Source organism: Saccostrea echinata, unplaced genomic scaffold, assembly GCF_033153115.1.
Source record: "Saccostrea echinata isolate AGI-Se365-2 ecotype Australia unplaced genomic scaffold, CSIRO_AGI_Sech_v1 ptg000064l, whole genome shotgun sequence".
NCBI lineage: Eukaryota > Metazoa > Mollusca > Bivalvia > Ostreida > Ostreidae > Saccostrea > Saccostrea echinata.
The window spans coordinates 4,797,501-4,809,687 of NW_026889813.1; positions in this window are offsets into that span (position 1 = coordinate 4,797,501).

The following is a 12,187-nucleotide window of genomic DNA, read 5'->3' on the forward strand; positions in this document are numbered from 1 at the left end:
ATCTCTGCGGGCGACCTTTAGTAATTAGTGTGTCCGTCCGTCCATTTGTTCGTCTGAAGTCTCTTTTAAAGGGTGTGCAGTGACCTTGAACTATGTTTTAAGGTCTAAGGTTAAGGTCATAGCAGAACTGTATCTGAAAAATGCATGTTAACATAAATAAGTTGCATGTCGACATAAATATGTTGCATGTCAACATATTTATCTCGAATGTCAACATAACCAAGATGCATGTCGACATAAATAAGTTGCATGGCGACATAAATAAGTTGCATCTAGCATGTTGGATGTCATATGTGGGCAATATTTGAAGATATTTTATAATTTTTATTTGATTACAATTTTCTTGCATGTCAACATAGTTATGTTGCATGTTGACATAACTATCTTGCATGTCAACATATTTATCTTGCATGTCGACATATTTGATAGAAAAATAACTTGCACATAAGGGGCAGAAATATGCCACCATAACTTAGTGTAGATTCAACTTTGTCCAAATCATGACCTTCAGGGGTAGGGTGCAGCCACAATAGGGGATCAAAGTTTTGTAAACATGGGAATGTACAGTTAAACATGCTTACAACAAAGTGCCTGGGACGGACGATTTTGCTTTGTAATAAGTGTAATTGCTTATATCCATTAAGTTTACAATATATTTTAAAGTCATGGGGAATGAAAATTGCTTTCCTGTAAGTGTCAATTCATTATAGGCTTGTTTCGCTATAAGAATGCTTTACTGTATAAGAAAAAAATTCCTTCTCAAGAACCACTAGGCAAGAAAAGTTGAATCTTATGTGAAAGTTTCATTACATAATGTAGAAACAAATTTGTTCTTTCAAAACTACTCCTCCTACAGGTTTGATGCAACAAGTAGAAATATACTAGTCTACATATTGTTTTTGTCAGTTTTCTTCTTCAATCAAATTTTGTCTGAGCCTTAACTTGACAACCTTTGACATTAAGACTTCAAACTTGAAACATGGAGAGGTGGTATGGAATTGGGGTTGAGGCCACCAAACTTTTTTTTACCTTGATCTTTCGATAAGGTCAAGGTCAATCTTTACATAAAAATATAGTCCAGGCTATAACCTGAGAACCTTTCCCATTAGGATTTCAAATTTGTAACATAGAAAAAAGACATTTACAAAAGATGCACTGCACTAAAATGTTGACCTTGACGCCTTTCTCCATTCAAGGTCAAATTGAGAAAAACATCTCCAAACCATAACTTAAGAACCTTTTGACATTAAAACTTCAATCTTGGAACATGGAGAAAGGGTGCATGCAAACAAAATTTTTTACCTTGTTTTTATGCCCCGCCATGAATATGGCCGGTGCATATAGTGTTTGTCATGTCTGTCTTCCGTCCTTTCATCCTTCCGTCTGTCTTTCCGTCACGCTTTGCGTTTAACTCTGTTCAAAGCTTAGTTTCAAAGAAACTATCAAAGATATTTTTATCAAACTTCATATGCTGATAGATATTGATGAGAGCTATGTAACTGCATCAACATTTTTTGACCTTGACCTTTCCTTTGACCTCACTTTTCTTAAATTATTGTTTAGCTCAGTTTTAAAGATACCATTCAAGATAGTGTAATTAAACTTCTTACGTTGATACATACTGATGTAAGCTATACAACTGCATCAACATTTTTTGACCTTGACCTTTCCTTTGAACTTGACCTCACTTTTCTTAAATTAGTTTTTAGCTCAGTTTTCATGAAATCATTCAAGATATTTTTATCAAACTTCATATGTTGATACATACTGATGAGAGCTATTCAACTGCATCAATATTTTTTGACCTTGACCTTTCCTTTTACTTTTCTTAAATTTGTGTCAAAATTCATATGCTGATACATACTCTAATAAACCCTTGGCGGGGCATTCATGTCCTATGGACATATTTCTAGTTGTATAAAAAACCGTCATTTTTCGACCTCCATTTGACCCCCAGGGTGAAAATGAAAATTCCGAAACCTTACTGCACATCTACATGACACCACCAACCATCTCCCAAAAGATGATTAGGCTACTCGTAAAATATAAGAGGAGTTCAGGGAACCAGGGGCTTTTTGCATAAAAAACGTCGTTTTTCGACCCCCATTTGACCCTAGGGTGAAAATGAAAATTCCTAAACCTTTCTGCACATCTACATGACACCACCAACCATCTCCAAAAAGATGATTAGGCTACTGGGTAAAATATAAGAGGAGTTCAGGGAACCAAGGGCTTTTTGCATAAAAAACGTCGTTTTTCGACCCCCAGGGTGAAAATGAAAATTCCGAAACCTTACTGCACATCTACATGACACCACCAACCATCTCCTAAAAGATGATTAGGCTACTGTGTAAAATGTAAGAGGAGTTCAGGGAACCAGGGGCTTTTTGCATAAAAAACGTTGTTTTTCGACCCCCATTTGACCTCCAGGGTGAAAATGAAAATTCCGAAACATTACTGCACATCTACATGACACCACCAACCATCTCCAAAAAGATGATTAGGCTACTGGGTAAAATATAAGAGGAGTTCAGGGAACCAAGGGCTTTTTGCATAAAAAACGTCGTTTTTTCGACTCCCATTTCACCCCCAGGGTGAAAATGAAAATTCCGAAACCTTACTGCACATCTACATGACACCACCAACCATCTCCCAAAAGATGATTAGGCTACTCTGTAAAATGTAAGAGGAGTTCAGGGAACCAGGGGCTTTTTGCATAAAAAACATTGTTTTTCGACCCCCATTTGACCCCCAGGGTGAAAATGAAAATTCCGAAACCTTACTGCACATCTACATGACACCACCAACCATCTCCCAAAAGATGATTAGGCTACTGGGTAAAATATAAGAGGAGTTCAGGGAACCAAGGGCTTTTTGCATAAAAAACGTCGTTTTTTCGACTCCCATTTCACCCCCAGGGTGAAAATGAAAATTCCGAAACCTTACTGCACATCTACATGACACCACCAACCATCTCCCAAAAGATGATTAGGCTACTCTGTAAAATGTAAGAGGAGTTCAGGGAACCAGGGGCTTTTTGCATAAAAAACATTGTTTTTCGACCCCCATTTGACCCCCAGGGTGAAAATGAAAATTCCGAAACCTTACTGCACATCTACATGACACCACCAACCATCTCCCAAAAGATGATTAGCTAGCTAGGCTATGTAAAATGTAAGAGGAGTTTGAGAAAGACGAGTGTGACGGACGGACGGACAGACATGAGTAACAACAATATACCCGAACTTTCTTTAGAAAGAGGGGGTATAATAATGGGTTAAATATTTTATCTGATCGAATCCTGATTAACGAATTTTAAAGTGCGGAGATTGTGTAAGTGTTTGGCATTATCTTAAGCAAAGACAGAGATATATATATACATGTATAATCAACATTACTTTCTCAGTTTAAACAGGATTTATTATATTTGTTTTAAAATGACGTAAAATAAACATTTCATATGGGAATTAAAAAAAAAGTTTTGACTTCTTTAAAGACAAAATACAGGTTGGTACGAAATTTTTGCTCCAGCAAACGAGGATAAAGCGTGTTTTACAATTTGCCAAGCATTTGCCCGCAACATCTCAACACCACAACAAAGAAACTGAAAGAAGAAATGCAGTGGTGGATCTAAAGGGGGTTGTTGGGGTTTCAACACTCTCCTTTGGATTTGCTTGAGAGAGAGAGAGAGAGAGAGAGAGAGAGAGAGAGAGAGAGAGAGGAGTCCCAAATATTTGTTTTGTTTTACTATTAAAGTAAAATATTCCGTGAAACGCAAATTATGTATGAGAAAGATTCGGTTGTTGAAAAATGAAATCAGCTCCTGCAATGTCACATGCAATGTTTTATGTCACCGGGTTATATTAACAGATTAATATCAGATATATATTAACAACAGATCACGCATTTCAGTTTCTTGCCTGAGAAATGAGTAACACTTGGTTTGCGGCCGATTTTTTGACGCTTGCGTCAATGTTTCTTGTTATTCTTGTAATAAACAAACTTATATAACTGATGACGAAAAGAATGCTTAATATAATAGTTTTGATAAGATTTGGGTTCTTTAATTATGTTCAATCTTGTTTGCATGTTGCATCATGGAAAGCATGTAGTCAGCAAAGTGACATATAATTTTTGCATGAGTTGTTAAGGCAAGTGTTTCCGATTCTCCCACAAACCCTTGGTTTATGAAGCAATGTACAAATTAAAGGATGCATCATAAGCCGAAACATAAATTCTGTATATATAGGTAACAAATCAGTGAAACATCCTTAACGGAGCTATGACTGTAGATTTGTAATGCAAAAATCCCCAACTGAGATCCATATGACGGTACATATTGTCATTCTATGGGCCAAAATTGGGGATTAAGAAATATGTAGGAACCTATCTTTTAAAATTTTCTCTAGAACAGCAGGACCATGATTAGTCCAATTTTAACAGTAGCATCTTCATGAAAAGCAAAGTATAGTTTACATGTCATGTATTCAAGTCATGATGCTAGGGTTGGGCAAATAATATACATGAATATCAATGTAGGTTTGATTTTTATGCCCCCACATCGAAGATTCGGGGGTATATAGTTTTTGCCTTGTCCGTCCGTCTGTCTGTTTGTCCGCAAAAACTTTAATTAACATTGCCCATAACTTTTGATTGGTTGGAGCTATGGCTTTCATATTTCACATGTGTAATCCTTGTGACAAGACCTTTCTTTGGGTACCACCATATTTGACCTTTTGACCTTGACCTTGGAGTTTGACCCAGTTTTGCAAAAAATTACCCAACTTTATCCTTAGCTATAACTTTTGAACAATTAGTGCTAGGGCTTTCATACTTCACATGTGTAATCCTTGTGACAAGACCTTCTTTGAATACCAACAACGTTGACCCTTTGACCTTGACCTTGGAGTTTGACCTATTTTTTTTTTAAAAAAACCTTTACCATTGGCCATAACTTTTGAATGATTGGAGCTAAGGCTTTCATACTTCTTATATGTAATTCTTGTGACAAGACCTTTCTTTGGATACCAACAACTTTAACCCTTTTACCTTGACCTTGGAGTTTGACCTACTTTTGAAAAACTTTAACCTTGGCCATAATTTTTGAACCGTTGGTGCTAGGGCTTTCAAACTTCACATATGTAATCCCTGTGACAAGAATTTTCTCTGGAGACCAACAACTTTGACCCTTTGACCTTGGAGTTTGACCTACTTTTAAAAACTTTAACCTTGGCCATAACTTTTGAAACGTTGGTGCTAGGGCTTTCATACTTCACATATGTAATCCTTGTGACAAGACCTTCCTCTGGATACTATCAACTTTGACCCTTTGACCTTGACCTTGGAGTTTGACCTACCTTTGAAAAACTTTAACCTTGGCCATAATTTTTGAACCGTTGGTGCTAGGGCTTTCATACTTTACATATGTAATTCTTGTGACAAGACCTTCCTTTGGATACCAACAATTTTGACCTTTTGACCTTGGAGTTTGACCTACTTTTGATAAACTTTAAACTTGGCCATATCTTTTGAACGTTTGGTGCTAGGGCTTTCATATTTCACATGTGTATTTCTTTTGAGAAGGCCTTTTCTTTGGGCACCATTAATTTTGACCTTTTGACCTTGACCTTGATGTTTGACTAACCTTTGAAAATTTTTAACCTTTTCCATATCTTTTTAATGGTTGCTGCTAAGGCCTTCATATTTCACAGGTATATTCCCAGGGACAAGAACTTACTTTGGGTACCAACATATTTAATTTGCATTTGAGAAAGTTTAACCTTCGCTATAAGTTGCCATACGGGGGCATCAGTGTTTCACAAACACATCTTGTTTTTTCTTCCGAAAACTTTAGTTCTAGTACAGAATAAAAGAATTGCAGCACCATTTATTCACAATCAAGAAAACGAAAAACAGCTTGTGATAAGATGTTTCTGAAGAGATATGGTGTATGCTTCTTTAAAAAATTACAGGTTTACAGATTAAATCCTCGCAAATGAATGAAAGGTGAGTTTCATACTCCATATCATGTACCATGTGTGCATTTCACAGGTCATACATGTTATTTACTATCCTGATAACAAGAGTATGATAGCAACAAGTTGCGAGAGCTAAAAAAAACACCAAGAAAACAGCCATATGATGAAATTATACTGTATAAATGTATGTTGCGTTTGCAAAAAAAAAAATATTATCAATGTTGCATTTTACAACAATATTGTATAGATGAAATGTGAAGAAAACGAACAGTATTCAATCTCGAAAGTCCAGAGAAACGATAAAAATGGGAGCAGAGCAAACACGGACCTCAAAATTTAGAGGTGGGAATGGGTGCCATAGAGGAGTGAGCATCCCCTGCCGACCGGTCACACCAGCCGTGTGCTCCTTGTCATGATCGGGAAAAAAACCCCGAAAAAATCTGTAGAGAGTTCAGTGTATAAATAATGGCCTAACAGTTAGTATGGAAAACGTCAGTCAGCATTTGACTCAATGATAGGTTGTATGTGCTGACAAGGTCATTATATCGACTGTAAAACTTGCGAAAAGATGACTTCAAACGAGACTATTGATATTCTTGTTTCATCAATTGTTTGTCAATAACTTACCTCGTTTTAGAAATTGTTCAAACGTAGAGCATGCACTTGCGTATCGAATCAACTGAGAGGTATAAACCCGTATGTAGGTGATGAAGGTATATTGCTGCATAAGTAAGGGAAGTTTCCGATTTTAATTTTTTTTATTAATAAAGCATTATATTTTTTGTGTAAGTTTTTTAAAAAATATATTAATATTATGAGATATTTAAAAGAAGTAAAAGAAAATCGTTATATTTTGTTTACTTAAGCACATTGTTTAATTTTTAAGGTTTTGAACTGGTCCGTCTCACGAACTTCGAGTCTCAGGCTGGAAGTTATACTGTTGAAGTCAATTATAACCGGAAATGGCTCACAATGTGTGGCCCACACTGGTATCCGGCCAACGCCCGTGTTGTCTGCAGACAAACAGGACAACCATCGTGAGTTTCTTTTATCTATCAAGATAAAAAACGAAATAGAACAAAACTATGAAAACCTTGATTAACTGTAAGCATTCAGATTTCTCGGCAAAAAATTTAATGTTGCTAACATTTTGCTGTAGTTTCTTTCGCTAATATATTTTAATATTTCTTTATAAGAACTAAAAATATTTTGTATTATTTTCAGTATACTTTGTAGGTTATTTTTATTAGTAGTTTATTTTTTCCTTAGGAAAAACGCGAAATATTAAAGAAAGATAACTCTTGCTAAAAGACACATTTTTTTTCACAACCATAGATAATAAACAACCTGATATTCTGACTTAAAAAGCATTGCTACATCATGTTTTCTGTTATGAATTAAATATATATGACACTAAATTTTATTTTCAAATATACCATATATTTTTGATTTTATGATAGGATAAAAATTAGTGCTATTTCTATTTACCTATTATTTATTTCTATTCTACCGTAAATGATTTTTATTACTTTTTCAAATTATAAACAATAAAATGCTTTGTTTGTTATTACGGGAATTAATGTCGCATCTGTTGCAGAAAAAATACATAATCTGCGTAAGCGGGTTAAGTAATTTTTTTTCCTGCAATAGCTGCGACGTTAATTCCTAAACTAACAAAGAAAGAAAGAAATTTTATTGTTTATCTTTATATCTGCATAAAAAACATTCAAAGTAAAATAAAATATGTTAAATATTGTATTAAAGATGTGTATGTCATTGTATGCATAATTGATGGAACAGCCTTTGCTCAAGAAATGTATGCAGGTGGCCAGCTTATTGTCGTTTACGAACTAATGAACAGCCATCGTTTTCACAAGAAATCGAGGAAATAATATTCAGGGGATGTAAATATTTCTACATAAAATGCTTAGACATAAATTTAAAATTCAAAAGTAAGCCTCGCTTTATATCTTAAAAAATTATTCCATTTGAATCTAATGCTTTTATAATTGTTGATGAAAATCAATGTTGGGAATTCTTATTTTTTCATGAAATTTAGAACAGAAGATTAGGCCTTAATTATCGTTATACTTTATAGAACCAGTTCAGCCTTTAAAAGGTGTTGAAATAAATAAAAATGTTACATCTAAAAGTCCTATTTTTCCCTTTCTTGGAGTTTTTGCCTCCCTTTTCTCTAAAAGCTGAAATATCAATTTTGGTATGGCTGTCTGTCCATCTGTTTAGATGCCCTTCATTTTGTCTGTCTATAACTCATTTCTTACTGATCGATATCTCTAAAAGTCCTTTTACATTTTGCAATGAAACTGTATGTCCTAACTTCCTATGACAAAAGGAAGACTCTTATTCATGTTGAGGTCAAATGGATAAAGGTGAAGGTTAGAAAGATATTAGTTTTCTTTTGGCCTTTACAATATAATTTTATGTTATAGCAACATATGACTTGTGGCAAGAATGTCAATTGACAAGGTCAGAATTTCATATTTTGAATGAAATTGTTTTTTAGATAACAAGTTTAGTTCTTTTTGCAATGAAATTTTAAACCATAACTCCCCATGACTTACTCAAGACCCCCAGTGACTTGAGGTCAGAAGGACAAAGTTAAAGATCAGAAATTCATATATTTCAACAAATTATTCCACCAAGGATATTTTTAGTTCTCTTTGGGATTTTACTATGAAACGTAAGGTGATGATTCAAACTTATGAAAAACCCCTACCAAAATGTACGAGGTCAAGGTCAATTTTTAAAAGAAATTTCTCCATCTGCATTTTAAAGTTCTGTCACTCATTTTTTTCCTTAACCGAGGGGGGAGGCATACATTCCATGAAATAGCTAGTTGAGTACTTGTTGATTAACAAATTATGAGAAAAACTAATACTTTGTATGATGTAATATTGAGATAACGAACAATATTCAAGCTCAAAGTCCATTGAAACAATACAAATCGGGAGTAGAGCAAACACGGATCTCCAAAAATATCAGAGGTGGGATCAGGTGCCATGGACAAGTGAGCACCCCTACCTACCGGTCACACCTGCCGTGTGCTCCTTGTCATGATCGGGAAATAACGGAAAAATAAGTCGACAATTCAGCGTGTAAATAATGGCCTAACAATAAGTATGAAAAACGTCAGTCAGCATCTGACTTAATGATAGATTGTATTTGCTGACAAGGTCATTGTATCGACCATAGGACTTTCGAAATGATGACTTCAAACGAGATTGTTAATATCCTTGTTTCATCAACTTGTTTGTCAATAACTTACCTCGTTTTAGAAATTGTTCGTAGAACATGCTCTTGCGTATAGAATCAACTGAGAGATATACATGTACACCCCGTATGCAGGTGATAAGGGTATATTGCTGCATAGGTAAGGGAAGCTGACGTTTGCAAAGTTAAAGTCATCACGTTTATAATAAACCTTTGTTGTTAAATTACCATTAACGTCTTTTTCTAGTTAATCCAGATATCCAGATATGTAACAGATGTGAAAGACTTCTAAAAATTCCAGACAGACAAATAGAGACATCAAAATGATAAATACCCTGTTGAAATGTTAAAATTTTAAAATCTTATTTCAGTATTATGAAAAAAGGCTTAAATAATGATTACACTTCTCATACTGGTTTCATTGTTTCTCAAGGACTCGATGTGTAGCTGAATTTCGATCCAGCAAAGACCTTCCTGAGGAATCCAAGTCAATTACTTTGAATTATCAGTGCATGGGGAATGAAACAGCTCTACATAGATGTCCCTATCAGTTTGACCAAAACGCTTTTGAAAGGAATTGTGGCCGACAGCCTCGTTTTGCAGTCATTTGTGGATTACGTGAGTAAACATCTTACTTCATCTGGTTCATAGGCCAGCTAAATTGTCATGTTATCAGTACTTCAATGAAGTCGAAATGAGCTAATGCTATACCCATGGCGTTTGTTTCGACGTTGGCGTCCCGTAAGGCAGGTGCATTCCCAAGTAACTATATTGTATGGTTGATGCATCTACTGCCATCTAGGAATCCACACTTGTTTTGGATACTGGATATACTTTCATTTTCTGGATGAATGACAAGTGAAAGTTTTTGGAGAAAGTTCATTTCTAAATAGATGCATTTAGTGACGATGAATCAGAAAGTAAAAAAAAAAATTAACAGAATTCACAAAAAGGGTGCAAGATAGAAATTGCCACATGCGTTTACTATAAAATTTAAAAAAAAATCTGTCCAAAGAACAAAGCACATTTTAACGTCATTTACGTAATCACATATTTACATGTAGTGACTTCCTCAGCCACTTTAAGTGTCTTATATTTTTGTTCCCTCTTTCCTTCCCTTCCTGGGGGGGTGGGGGGTGGGGTGAGTAATAACATTGTTTTCTTACTTGTCTTTTGAAAGGACTAAATCAAAATTATTACCAATGGAGCGTACATTGTACTTGAATATTGTTGGTGTTTAAGAATGATTTGAATGGCTTATTTTTGATTATAGTCTGTCCCACCAAGCTACTGTCACCACTTTTTGCAACATATCTCAAAATATATAAATACCTTGGCCTTCAACCTAGGTTCGAGAGATAGATCATTTTTTTTCCAAACTTCCTGCATTTATCCGAACCCTCGAGTTCAATCGGTGTATTGAAACGGCGGCAAATTCAAAGTCTACGGGGATTTAACATGGTAAACTCGTCCATTAGCGTCAAGATCACGGGGCAGAAAACCAGTTTATCGAGGGAGTAGTCGTTCTTTCCAAATTAAAATTACAAAAAATCCTAAAAATTCAACGAAAGCAATTCAGTGTGTTTTGGTAAAAAATATAAGAATTGTTTTGCATTCAAATATATTTGACGAGTTTTCTCATAAACTGAGAGAAAATAATCCGAATTCAATGCAGTACAAGTTGTGGATAACGCACTGCTCTAGAAAGGGGATGTTGACATGATGTGTAATAGTCCGGTTCCGAAATACCGATTTCGTAAAAATTTCCGTCAACAGTTTAGATGTTACTTTTGACGCAATATTTACTTCCGGGGAGTTCAATATTTTCTCAACGTACCATGTGTTTATCATGTGCAAAGCGTGGTTACTGGCTTGAAGATTAAAAAACAGGTGAGTTTTCCTGTTTTCCTTTAAATATATGATTAATTTAAGCATTTCATACTTTGGTGTTGATCAATAGAAGCTACGTTTGTTTGAAACGACAGACGGGGGGGGGGGGGGGGGGGGGTGTTAGCATGTCGACAGTGGTCGATGCAGAAAAAGAAAGTATTCTGGTTACATGTTTTTTTTTAACGCAGTTTACAAAAGTGTTAATTCTTATTTATTTGATGTGTAGAAGTTATTGTTCTCAACTGATAAAATCAAATACATAAGTGATTAACTGATTAGTCAGTTAATAGTGAAAATTCATGAAACCAGAAAACTTGTAAATAAGTGTTTTCCTGACCTTAAATTAGTCTACATACTATGTAGATAACACTGTTTAAACCTCGAAAATTTGCTCAAAAACGTATTAGGTTGTAAATAAAGACATAGCCAAATGTAATATGTTTACAGTTTCCTGATTGAACTCTGTGTCAGAAGATATAGGGTTGAAAATGAAGAAACCTTTTTTCAGTGGGTTTTTTTTTATTTTAGTCATGTCATCTGATTCAGACACAGAGAGTGAATACTGTGATGCAGAAAAACATCTGTCATTGGATGAATTGAAGTCATTAAGAGTGGCAGAACTGAAGGAATGGTTATCACAAAGAGGACTGAAGAGGTCTGGAAACAAAGAAGTTCTTATAAACAGAGTCTACAGGGCAATGAGTAATAGTATAGACTCAGATGAAGCTAGCGATACCAATGATTCTCCTTCAAAGAGTGATGAATCCATTGTTCCAGTGCAAACATTGTCCAAAGATTGGAAATCTATTGAAAGTGAAGACATTCCTGATATTTCAATCAAAGATATTGATGCCTACTTTTTATACCATAAAAATCCCACAGGAGGAACAACAAATTTTGAACATCAAATGAAGAAGGCAAAGAAATTGAGTAATGAAGGATTTGTCAAGGACATTGAATTCAATGAAGTGAAAGAAGAATGTAAATACTGTTATATTAGATGCAATTGTATGCCTTCAATGAGACAAAATGTTATTATTGGAAACTTTGGTAAAACTGCAAATTTTTATTCATTACATATTTGTACT